This window comes from Camelina sativa, chromosome 7 (genome assembly GCF_030686135.1).
Source record: "Camelina sativa cultivar CO46 ecotype springtype chromosome 7, ASM3068613v1".
In the NCBI taxonomy this organism is placed as follows: Eukaryota; Viridiplantae; Streptophyta; class Magnoliopsida; order Brassicales; family Brassicaceae; genus Camelina; species Camelina sativa.
Window position 1 is genome coordinate 13,014,555 of NC_141886.1, and position 13,521 is coordinate 13,028,075.

Genomic DNA, 13,521 nt, shown 5'->3' on the forward strand with positions numbered 1-13,521 from the left:
TTTGACCACAAAATAAAGTGATTATTTTGGGCTTTCTTGGACTTGAATTAGGTTCAAAGTGGGCTGGACTTGATAGATATCATCCCCAATAGATTTTCCAATGATCTCTTTGACCATAAGCTCTTGAATAAGCCCATTTAGTGCATCCTTTAGCTTCTTAGCTTTTGCTCTAGTCTTTGGTCCTTCAGGTACACACAATGGTTCCTCAGCTACAAGCTCCTCTGGTTCAAGCTCAGCTACACTTTCCTCGTGTTCAAGCTCAGCTACAAGCTCATCCTCCTTAGCTCCATCCATGATCACATCACTTTCTAGGGTCAAAATATGTAACAATCCAATGCAATTCACAAATTATAAGAGTTCAAATTGAATTTGGAGTGTTTAGACAACACCCATACCTATTTCGTTCCAAAACAGGCGTAAAACGAGAAAACAGGCTAAAACCAAGTAAACATTAATTCGAAGCAGTAAACAGCTTTGTTTGTGTTTCTAGTGTCAAAATGTGTGACAATCCAATGCATTTAACTATTTGTAAGAGTTCGGGAGGAATTTAGAGTGTTTAGACAACAATTATACCCATTTTGTCCCAATACAGGCTAAAACCAAGAAAACATTGATTTAAAGCAGTAAACAGCTATGTTACTCTTTCTAGGGTGAAAATATGCAACAATCTAATGCGTTTGACTAATTATAAGAGTTCGGTTTTAATTTGGAGTGTTTAGACAACACTTATACCTATTCTGTTCCAAAATAGGCTTAAAACGAGAAAACATGCTAAAACCGAGAAAACATTAATTCGAAGCAGTAAACAACTTTGTTTGTATTTCTAGTGTCAAAATGTGTGACAATCCAATGCATTTAACTAATTGTAAGAGTTCAGGATGAATTTGGAGTGTTTAGACAACAATTATACCCATTTTGTCCCGAAACAGGTTTAAAACAAGAAAACATGCTAAAACCGAGAAAAAAATAATTCGAAGAAATAAACAGCTTTGTTACTGTTCCTAGGGTCAAAATATGTAATAATCCAATGCATTAGACTAATTGTAAGAGCTCGGGATGAATTTTGTATAAATTGGGATCATGGTCACCTTGTCCGTACAACCACCGTCCGTACATACTCTAACCGGGCCGTCCATACAACCGTTGTTAGAATTAGAGGAAGACTTGAGAGTTTTGATAAAGTGAAGGTAGAACAAAGAGAGAGAGAAATCGTTGTAACAAAGAGAATGAGAGGTAAAGAATAGAATCAACTAGAATAGTCACTTAACAATATGTGAATACAGCTTAAATAGGTAAACCAACTAGGGCAACCTCTATCTCAAAATAGAAACAAACGAAAGGGACATTAAGAGAGAAAGAGATGTGTTCCCCCAAACTGATAGCGACATCTTGGTGATAACTCAAACATGTGACTCGGTTTCTCTCCTTCTTTCTAACGGTTGGAATAGAAGCTTCTTGATCACCTGATGTGCTTGATGGACTTCACTTTCTTCTCTCTTCTTTGTGTTCCCAAATATGCTCGGCCTTATTGCGAATGTGTACGGACGTCCGTACGGTACGGCCGAACCTCCGAATGTGGTTTGATCAATACTCCCCCTCAAGCTTAGCCGAATGCAATGGCTAAGCTTGGAACCCGTGAAGCAGCACCTCAGTAAAAACTTTGACTTAGAAAATCTCATGGGACAAAACTAAGCCAAGGGAAAAAGAGTGTGCTGTCCACGGATTAGGGAAGTCGATCAAGGTCTTGTGATGTCTACAAGCCCAAGTTTGTTATGAATATAGTCACAAACCTTAGAACTTGCAGACTTGGTGAATATATCAGCCAACTGGTCTTGACTCCTAGTATGGCATGGTAATACCACTCCTTCTTCGATCTTCTCCCTAACCTTGTGGCAGTCGCTTTCGATGTGTTTGGTTCTTTCATGGAAGACAGAGTTAGATGCTATGTGAATTGCAGCCTCATTGTCGCAGTGCATGGTCATCGGCTGCTTTGATTCAATACCAAGATCCTTGAGTAGCCCCTTTAGCCATGTCAATTCGTTAGTTAGCTTCCTCATCGCTCGATACTCGGCCTCAGCGCTTGAACAAGAGACCACCTTTTGCTTCTTTGACTTCCACGTAACTAGGTTTCCACCAATGAAGGTACAATATCCAGTGGTTGACCTCCTATCCAAGGTATCCCCATTGTAGTCCGCATCACAATAGCCTACTATCTTGGTGTTATCGTTTTTACCCATCCAAATGCCTTGACCCGGACTGCCCTTGAGATAGCTTAGAATCCTCTCGACCATGCTCCATTGATACTTGCTTGGAGCCTTCATGTGTTGACTCACCTGATTCACAACATAACATATGTCAGGTCGCGTGATGGTAAGATATACTAACTTACCTATATGCCGTCGATAACGCGTGACATCCGGGAACGACTCGTCCATGGGTTTTCTCAGTTTGCCTTCTTGTTCCCGAATGCTCTCCCCCTTTTGCTTGAGCTAGTAGTCTTCATCAAGCGGTGTAGAAGCCGGAGACACGCCAAGCTTTCCCGTTTCAGCCAACAAGTCAAGAGTATACTTTCGTTGGGAAAGAAAGAGCCCCTCCAGAGAGCGACATATTTTAATCCCTAGAAAGTATTTGAGCTCCCCTAAGTCCTTGATATCAAAGGCAGATCTGAGAGACTGTTTGGTGTCTTCAATACCAGCCTTATCATCGCCAGTGACAATAATGTGATCGACATAGATAAGCACCACCACACGGCCAAGGGAGGTTTGAAGCGTGAAAAGGGTGTGATCGGCCTCCGATCTTCGAAAACCGTGAGTCTTGAGGGTGGAGCTCAGCTTGTGATACCAGGCTCGCAGAGACTGTTTGAGGCCATAAATGGCCTTAGGAAGCCGCAAGACCTTCCCAGGAGCAACCAAGTCTTCAAGGCCCGGAGGAGGCGTCATATAAATCTCCTCGTCCAATTCGCCTTCAAGGAACGTATTTTTGACATCCATTTGCCATAAATCCCACGAGAGATTGACTGCGAGAGAGAGAACAACCCGAACCATATGGATTTTGGCCACAGGGGCGAATGTCTCCATGTAGTCAGCGCCATAGGTTTGGGTAAAACCCGGGCGACCAGGCGAGCTTTATGTCGTTCAATGGCGCCTGTGCTTAAGAACTTGATGGTGAAAACCCATTTAGAGCTCACAGCCTTTTTGCCTTTGGGAAGGTCGGCTTCATCCCACGTGTGGTTCCGGAGCATGGCACCAGTTTCGTCTTGGACAGCATCTAACCACTCCTTGTGCTCCTTAGCCTCGTCATAAGTTTGAGGAACCCAATGAGCATCGACTTGGCCAAAGAAAGCTTGGTGATCAACCGGAAGCAGCTCAAGCGAACAAACAGCCTGGATAGGATGCGCGACGGCTTGACTGTTGTAGTAGACTCGTTTATCCTTCCATGTGGACGGGTGAGACCTAACACGTTCACTTACGCGTAAGGTGGGTTGATTAGGCGGCTCTACTTGATGTGAGTCAACAACGTCGCTGGCCGGTGAGGCTTCTTCCAAGCGTTCCTCGATAGGCATTATGGGAGCACCATGGGCTCTGGTCGTCATCGGGTTTGGCTCAGGAGGAACATGATCTGGAGGCAAGACGTACTCAGGGACGTCAGCAGGCTCTGGCTCACTCTCGGTAAGGGTCGGGCGTGACTCGGGCCGTGTAGGGGCGATCGGTGGAGGCGGGTTACCAAGATGATCGAGAAGGAATTTTAGGCTGGAGGCCCGGTCATTCAATGAAGAGGAGAGGTCCTTGAGGCTGTTCCAGTCCTTGTTATCAAAGTAGCCAACATTTTCCATGAACCGAACATCTCGAGAGACATACAAACGACTTGTTGTTGGATCATAGCACTTGTATCCCTTTTGAGTCGTGGAATAGCCAATGAACATACACTTCGTGCTTTTAGGATCGAGCTTACTCCTCTGCTCTCCGGGCACTAATACAAAACAAACACAACCAAAGACGCGTAAGTGATCGAGAGATGGTTTTAATTTGTTCAGTACCTCAAACGGGGATAAGTCGTTAAGGACTTTGGTTGGTGTCCGGTTAATCAAGTAACACGCAGTCATCACGGCATCACCCCAATATCGCCTTGTAACGTGTGAGTGGAACATCATTGATCGCGCAACCTCCATGAGGTGTCGATTCTTCCTCTCAGTCACACCATTTTGTTGGGGCGTATATGGACAGCTTGTTTGTTGTAGGATGCCGTGCTTAGTCAAATGTTCTTTGAACTTGTGACTTGTATATTCCCCACCATTGTCTGATCTAAGTACCTTATTTTTAGCATTGAAATGATTAGTGACATAATTTTGAAAATTGATGAAGGCATCAAACACTTTATCTTTGATGGTAACAAAGTAATCCATGTGTACTTAGATTTTTCATCAATAAAAGTCACAAAGTATTTGTTATTATCTCTAGAAAGACATGGTGAAGTCCACACATCAGAATGCACTAGATCAAAACAATGCTCATAAATAGTAGTAGACTTAGGGAAAATAGACTTGCAATGTTTACCAAGAATACAAGACTCACAACATGAGTTATCAAAAGAAACATTCGGTAACATTAAAGCAAGAGCACGAGAATGAGGGTGGCCTAATCTAGCATGCCACATAATATCCGAATTAACAACAAAACAAGACTTAATAGAGGTAGATAAGTTCGGTGAGGTTTTGATATGATCCTCCCAAGGATTCGGCACCTTCGAGTTGGTTGATAGAGACACCTTAATTCGAAAGACGTCGAAGCCTCAAGAATAAGGATGGTGGAATGAATGGTCGCACAAGAGTTGCGGAAAGACTCTTGATATACCGGTTTGATCTTTCAGCCTCGCACCAAAAAGATCGGATCTCTCAGCCTCGCACCAAGGAGATCGGGGTTTTGACTATCGGAATCACACCAAGTAGTCGGTTTTGATTGTTGGAATCACACCAAACAATCGGTTTTGTTCACAAAGAACAGAAGAGAATCACTCTCAAAAAGAAAAGGTTTTGATAAAAAGTTGGATGATTATTTCAATGATCTTACATGAGTTTATATAGGATAAGAAAACTTGGTAACAAAACCAAGTATTAACTAGTCTTAAAACTAAAAAAAACAATTAAGATAGATGGTTGAATGAAGACCCAATTATTGTGCATGTATTCCTTCCTCCAAAGTGACTCTAGGTGCATGTATCTCAATTTTCGTCACTCTTCTTTGACCACAAAATAAAGTGATCATTTTGGACTTTCTTGGACTTGAATTAGGTTCAAAGTGGGCTGGACTTGATAGGTATCATCCCCAATAGATTTTCCAATGCTCTCTTTGACCATAAGCTCTTGAATAAGCCCATTTAGTGTATCCTTTAGCTTCTTAGCTTTTGCTCTAGTCATTGGTCCTTCAGGTCTAGCAATGGTTCCTCAGCTACAAGCTCCTCAGGTTCAAGCTCAGCTACATGTTCCTCAGCATCAATCTCAGCTACAAGCTCATCCTCCTTAGCCCCATCCATGATCAAATCATCCCCCTCCTCTTGAGAAGGATTTGACCTCAAATCTGGATCATCTGCCACAAAAGGAACCAAATCAGAAACATTAAAGCTTGTACTCACATTGTACTTACCTTGAAGATCAAGTTGGTAAGCATTGTCATTAATCTTTCTTGTGATCTCAAAGGGTCCATCGATTCTAGGCATCAGTTTTGACTTCCTTTCAGCTGGAAACCGTTCTTTTCTCAAGTGAACCCACACTTGGTCTCCTGGTTTGAAAACCATCTTGTGCCTTCCTTTGTTTGCTTGTTTTGCATACTGCTTTGTCTTCTCCTCAATGTTTATTCTAGCTTTCTCATGGATCTGTTTGACAAGGTCATCTTTCTTTTTTCCATCCAAGCTAGCTCTTTCACTCAAAGGTAGAGGGGTTAGATCCAATGGAGATAAAGGATAAAAGCCATAAACAATTTGGAATGGAAAGAACTTAGTTGAAGAATGAACTGATTGATTGTTTGCAAACTCGACATGTGGTAAACATTCTTCCCAAGTTTTAATGTTCTTTTTGATCAAAGCTCGCAAGAGAGTAGACAAAGTTCTATTAACTAATTCAGTTTGACCATCAGTTTGTGGATGACAAGTAGTGGAGAATAGTAACTTAGTCCCTAGTTTAGACCAAAGTGTTTTCCAGAAGTAACTCAAAAACTTTGTATCCCTATCAGAAAGAATTGACTTAGGCACTCAATGCAAACGAACAATTTCTTTGAAGTACAACTCAGCAACATGCAAAGCATTATCAGTTTTGTGACAAGGTATGAAATGCGTCATTTTTGAAAATCGATCAATAACCACAAAAACTGAATCTTTACCAGTCCTAGTTCTAGGCAAACCAAGCACAAAATCCATAGAAATATCATGCAAAGGCTGAGTAGAAATAAGATGTCGATACTTTACCGTGATGTTGTTGATAGCTCTACAATCAACACACATGCGCCAACTTCCATCCTTTTTGGGCACAAGTAGGACTGGGACCGCACATGGGCTCATGCTCTCTCTAATATGTCCTTTCTCCATGAGCTCATTAACTTGTCTTTGCAGCTCCAATGTCTCCACGCGATTAGTCCTATAAGCTGGTCTGTTTGGAAGTGATGCACCAGGAACAAAGTCTATTTGGTGTTCAATACCACGGATAGGTGGTAAACCTTTTGGATTGTCCTCTAGGAATACGTCCTCAAAATCCTGCAAAAGAAAGGTTATCTCACTCGGTAACACCGGTGCAAGGTCAGAAAAACTCATGAGAGTTTCTTTGAAAGGTTGTTTTGAAAATAAAGCTCTCTTAACCTCTCCTTTTCTCACAAAGAAATTTGAATGCCTCACAGGTTTTCTCTCATAGGCCTATGACTTGGTTTTTCTCAAACTCTCGCTCTCTTTTTGGTGAATTGTGTTTGTGGGGTCGCTCATGGTGTTTGTTTCTTTCCTCTGCTTGAGAATCAACTGATCTTGATAAACTTCATGAGGTGTCAACGGAACTAAAATGATCTTCTTGCCTTTGAACTCAAAACAATAACGATTGGTGAAACCATCATGGCTTGTTCTCCGGTCAGATTGCCATGGTCTTCCCAAAAGAATATGACTTGCCTCCATAGGTAAAACATCGCACAAAACCTCATCCTCATATTTCCCAATGACAATAGGAACCTTTACTTGGATACTAACCTTCATCTCACCATCATCATTAAGCCATTGCAGCTTATATGGCTTCGGGTGTTTCTCCGTAGTTAGCCCAAGCTTCTTGACCATTGTTTAACTCGCCACATTAGTACAACTCCCGCCATCAATTATGAGACAACATACCTTATCTCGGACATGGAACCTTGTATGAAATAGATTCTCCCTTTGCTCATGTTCCACAATCATAGTTTGAACACTAAGTGATCTCCTTGCCACCAATATCTCACCCTTTGCTGGAATTTCTGCAAGTTCTTCTAGTGAATCAGAAACCACCTCTTCATTTTCTGATTCAAACTCTCCATTCTCCAAGAGAATCATGGTTCTTCTGTTGGAACATTCATGCGCATAGTGTCCTCTCCCATGACACTTATAACACATCACATCACGAGCTTGGGTTCTGGTAGCCTCAGCTTTGTCCTTGGTAACTTGATTGGCAACAATTGGCTTCGCTTCAGCCTTTGGAATAGCAACTGGCTTTTCTTCCTTCTGGTAACTTGTTTTTCGGTTAGATGAACCAGCACCATAAGTTATCCGCGTAGAACTTCTTCTCTTGAGTTGCTTTTCCACCAAGATTGCTTTATGTAACATCTCTTCAAGCTCCACATAATGCTCCATCTCAAGCCTATCTTGGACATCTCGGTTCAACCCACTCATGCCATAGTAGCTTCTCGGTCCTCAACCACATCAGCTCTTATCAAAAGAATCTCCATCTCTTGATAGTAATCCTCCACACTTCGACTTCCCTGAGTCAGTCTCCTTAGCTTTTGATGCAGATCGCGGTGGTAATGGCCCGGAACAAACCTTCTCCTCATGATAGCCTTCATCTCAGCCCAAGTCTCAATCGGATATACGCCATTACGTCTTCGTGAAGTCACCAACTGATCCCACCAGCTAAGCGCATACTCACTAAAGTCAACAGCCGCCATTCGCACCTTATTGATCTCAGAATAGTGTTGAAAATTGAAAACTTGTTCTACCTTCTTCTCCCACTCCAAGTAGACATCTGGATCATTTTACCCAATAAATGGTGGAATTTTAAACTTCAACCCTCCAATTTTATCATCATTTCTTTCTCTGCCTTCTCGCACACGTCTAGGTCTCCTTCGGCCTCCTTGAGATGAGTTTCCACTACGACTGTAGTAATCTTCAGCTGCTACATCCCTTGGCATTCTTAACTCCTCTCATACTCTCCTCTGGTTATTAGGCAAGTTTTGTGGTTGCCTTTGTTGTGCTTCTGCTTGAACTTCGTCCAACCTCTCATAGACTGCATTCAACCTCTTTTGTTTTTTTTTTTGAAATAGAACGAATTTTTTTTTTTTTTAAATAAAATAAATAGAAATAGAAGATGAAAAGATGAGAAGATGAAAATAAAGAAGATGGAAAGATAGAAAGATGATAGATAGAAGAATGAAAGATAGAAAATGATAGGAAGAAGATGAACGGTTAGAAGACGATAGAATGATAGAATACCAAATTCAAGGGTGTGCTCTGATACCACTTGATATGATCCTCCCAAGGATTCGGCACCTTCGAGTTGGTTGATAGAGACACCTTGATTCTAAAGACGACGAAGCCTCAAGAATAAGGATGTGGAATGAATGGTCGCACAAGAGTTGCAGAAAGACTCTTGATATACCGGTCTGATCTTTCAGCCTCGCACCAAAAAGATCGGATCTCTCAGCCTCGCACCAAGGAGATGGGGGTTTTGACTATCAGAATCACACCAAGTAGTCGGTTTTGATTGTTGGAATCACACCAAGCAATCGGTTTTGTTCACTAAGAACAGAAGAGAATCACTCTCAAAAAGAAAAGGTTTTGATAAAAAGTTGGATGATTATTTCAATGATCTTACATGAGTTTATATAGGATAAGAAAACTTGGTAACAAAGCCAAGTATTAACTAGTCTTAAAACTAAAAAAAACAAATAAGATAGATGGTCGAATGAAGACCCAATTCTTGTGCATGTATTCCTTCCTCCAAAGTGACTCTAGGTGCATGTATCTCAATTTTCGTCACTCTTCTTTGACCACAAAATAAAGTGATTATTTTGGGCTTTCTTGGACTTGAATTAGGTTCAAAGTGGGCTGGACTTGATAGGTATCATCCCCAATAGATTTTTCAATGCTCTCTTTGACCATATGCTCTTGAATAAGCCCATTTAGTGCATCCTTTAGCTTCTTAGCTTTTGCTCTAGTCATTGGTCCTTCAAGTACAAGCAATGGTTCCTCAGCTACAAGCTCCTCAGGTTCAAGCTCAGCTACATGTTCCTCAGCTTCAAGCTCAGCTACAAGCTCATCCTCCTTAGCCCCATCCATGATCACATCAGGTTTTCTCTAAGACATAGATATCTCCACTCCCTTGTCCTTCTCCAAGAACTTTCCCAGTCTCAATATCCTGAAAATGAACACTATTAGGACCAAAGATTGCATAACACTTCAAATCATTAGTGGCCCTCTTAACCGATAGAAGATTAGAGGTGAAGGTAGGCATAAAGAAAGCTATTGAGGTCTTATCAAATAGTTTCAAGTCCCCTATCCCTTTCACAGGTATTTGTTCTCCATTAGCAATAATAACATTCCCTAAAGCCGGTTTTATGTTGTTAATTAGACTAGGGTTACTAATCATGTGGTGAGAAGCACCCGAGTCAATAACAAGTGAGTTATTCGGCTTAGAGGTAAAGAAAGAGATACCAGACTCCTTGAGTGAGGCAATGGAGTGAATGAGCGCCTCAAGGTCTGATTTCCTCACCACCTCTCCATAGGCTGCGGTCATGGCCGCCTCATCTCCTTGCTTCGATGAACCGGCTCCCTTGTCACTAGTCGCTTCCTTCGAGAGGTTAGCCTTGAACTTGGCCGGTTTGAGATGGGGATGGAGTATCCAGCACTTATCTTTCGTATGACCTCGCTTCTTGCAATGGTCACATATCCACACCTTCCTATCCTCTTGCTTGTACACCCCTTTGTTAGCCGTAGCCAGCTCCCCTTTACCGTTAAACAAGTCAAGTGATCCTTGTTCCTTTTGGATTTGAGAACAAATGTCTTCAAAGGAGGGTAATTTATCAGCCCTCAGGATGTGCTTGAAGAGGTCATTGAAGGATGGGTTCAAGGTGAGAAGAAGACCAAAAAACTTGTCTTGTTCCTTCCTTTCACTCAGCACCGCTGGATCGAGTGTACTTGGCCGCAACATGTCGAGTTCGGACCATAGTGCTCGTAACTTACCAAGATGCTTAGTGAACTCCAAATCATCTTGGTTGAGCTCGTTAATAGCCTTCTTGACCTCAAACACTCGAGTCAAGTTAGAGACATTACCATACACATTCTTGAGTGTCTCCCACAACTCCCTCGCCGTCTCACAATATGAGTACGCCTCAAGGATTGGAGCATCAAGTGAGTTTTGGAGGACTGAAAGCACCACTTGGTCTTCTTGAAACCATTTCTCTTTACTTTCAGCCTCCTCTTCTTCCACCTCGGAAGTAGTCTTGCCGTCTTCCTTTGAGATCTCCCTTGGCGCATAGTCTTTTTCAACATGGCTCCACAGTCCTCGACCTCCAAGAGCGGTTCTTGTGGTTCTTGTCCACAGGAAATAGTTGTTTCCCTTGAGGACAACTGGTGTAGTGATTGGCTTCGAGTTCTCCATCGCCGAGTGCTATGGACCGCCGAGTAAGCTCTTTGTCCGGTGGGTAAACACGAGGTAGACAAGATAGAGTGATAGCGAAGAGAAGAATATGAGTAGGGAATAGAATAGAAGAGTTGGTTGGTCAAGAACGACAACCAAGCTCTGATACCATGTTAGAATTAGAGGAAGACTTGAGAGTTTTGATAAAGTGAAGGTAGAACAAAGAGAGAGAGAAATCGTTGTAACAAAGAGAATGAGAGGTAAATAATAGAATCAACTAGAATAGTCACTTAACAATATGTGAATACAGCTTAAATAGGTAAACCAACTAGGGCAACCTCTATCTCAAAATAGAAACAAACGAAAGGGACATTAAGAGAGAGAGAGATGCGTTCCCCCAAACTGATAGCGACATCTAGGTGATAACTCAAACATGTGACTCGGTTTCTCTCCTTCTTTCTAACGGTTGGAATAGAAGCTTCTCGATCACCTGATGGGCTTGATGGACTTCACTTTCTTCTCTCTTCTTTGTGTTCCCAAATATGCTCGGCCTTATTGCGAATGTGTACGGCCGAACCTCCGAATGTGGTTTGATCAATACTCCCCCTCAAGCTTAGCCGAATGCAATGGCTAAGCTTGGAACCCGTGAAGCAGCACCTCTTTAAAAACCTTGACTTAGAAAACCTCATGGGACAAACTAAGCCAAGGGAAAAAGATTGTACGGCCGAACCTCCGAATGTGGTTTGATCAATAATCGTGATGTCCAAACATGTAAAGGCCCATTCGTTGTGTCACAAGCCTCATTGTGAACCAAGACAAGTCTCTAGGTCCTTCTATTCCTACCGTTGGCGACTCAAGCAAGTGGGGGAGAAGAAGTCACATGTTTGGTTAAAGAACAAGACATGTCACTTTCATGTCTTAATTACATTTAGCATCTTATATAGAATATTCCTATTGCTTTCAAATGTCTATATTTAGTTTGTATCTAGGTTCTAAATCAAGTAAGAAGTTGAATTCTTCTTCTACACTCTCTCTTACACTCCTACTCACTCACACAACCCTAAACCGCAAACTCTCCCTCTTTCACTATACTTTCTCCTCTTATCTTCTTCTTTGAATCTAAATCTTACATGGTATCAGAGCCTTTTTGCTCCTAGTTCTCAATCTCTCACCCATTCATCACTTCTGCTCTACTTACTCTCTTCACTTCTGTTTCAATCGCAAGAAGCGATTCCTTTTAACCGTTGGATAATACTATTGACCAGCGGACAAAACACCATGGAAGGCACCAAGACCTTGATTGTTCCAGTTACTCTCAAAGGAGAGAACTACTTGTTGTGGGCGAGGACCACAAAGACGGCATTATGCGGTCGAGGGCTTTGGACCCATATTACAACGAGTGAGGCTCCAAAGGAAGAGCCCACCATAGACGGCAAAGAAGCGGTCACAAGCGGTGGAGACAAATGGTTTCAAGAAGACCAAAGTGTTCTATCCATCATTCAAAACTCTCTTGATGCTCCAATACTTGAGGCCTACTCATATTGCGAGACGGCCAAGGATCTGTGGGACACATTACAAAATGTGTTCGGCAACACCACCAATTTAAACCGAGTATTTGAGATCAAGAGGGCCATTAACAACCTAAGTCAAGAAGACATGGAGTTCACAAAACACTTTGGGAAGTTTCGGTCTCTTTGGGCTGAACTTGAGATGCTTAGGCCGACCACACTTGATCCGGCCATACTGAACGAGAGGCGATAGCAAGACAAGGTGTTCGGCCTACTTCTCACACTAAATCCTTATTACAATGACCTCATCAAAAATATCTTGAGGTCAGATAAGCTCCCTAGCCTAGATGAGGTGTGTAGCCAGATCCAAAAGGAGCATGGTTCCATGGGGCTGTTTGGTAACAAAGGAGAACTTGTAACCGCTAACAAGGCTGAAGTAGCGGCTGCAAACAAGAGCTACTATCGGCACGATGACAAGAATCCTCCAATGTGCGACCACTGCAAGAAACCTGGTCACTTCAAGAGCCGGTGTTGGATACTCCATCCACATCTTAAGGTTAATCGATCAGTAAACAACCGCAGAGGACCTAGAGCACATCAAGCTACCGTGGAGCCTACTATCACCGAACCAAATCAGTGAATCATTGAAGGACAAGGAACTGCTCTAGCAGCGACTTCCGACCTGGTGAGGAAGTCAGACCTTGATGCCCTTATCAAAGCTCTCAAGGAAGCCTCTGGTAACTCCTATCTTGCTTTAAATCAAACTAAACCGCTTATAGTCGATTCTGGTGCTTCACACCATATGATTAGCGACTCTAAGTTAATAAGTGAAATTAAACCGGCAGTTGGAAATGTGATTATAGCTAATGGTGAGAAAGTACCAGTTAAGGGAATAGGTGACTTAAAATTATTTGATAAGACTACTAAAGCATTTTACATGCCTAGCTTTACATCAAACCTTTTATCTGTTAAGAGAGCCACCACTGATTTAAACTGTTATGTTATATTTGGTCCTAACAATGTACATTTTCAGGATATTGAGACCAGCCAAGTCCTTGGACAAGGAGTCTCTAAGGATGACTTATATGTTCTTGAAGACTTAAATCTATCTACTTCTAATGCTTCTTGTTTTAGTTCAGTTTCTGTTAAAGCAAACAATGCTAT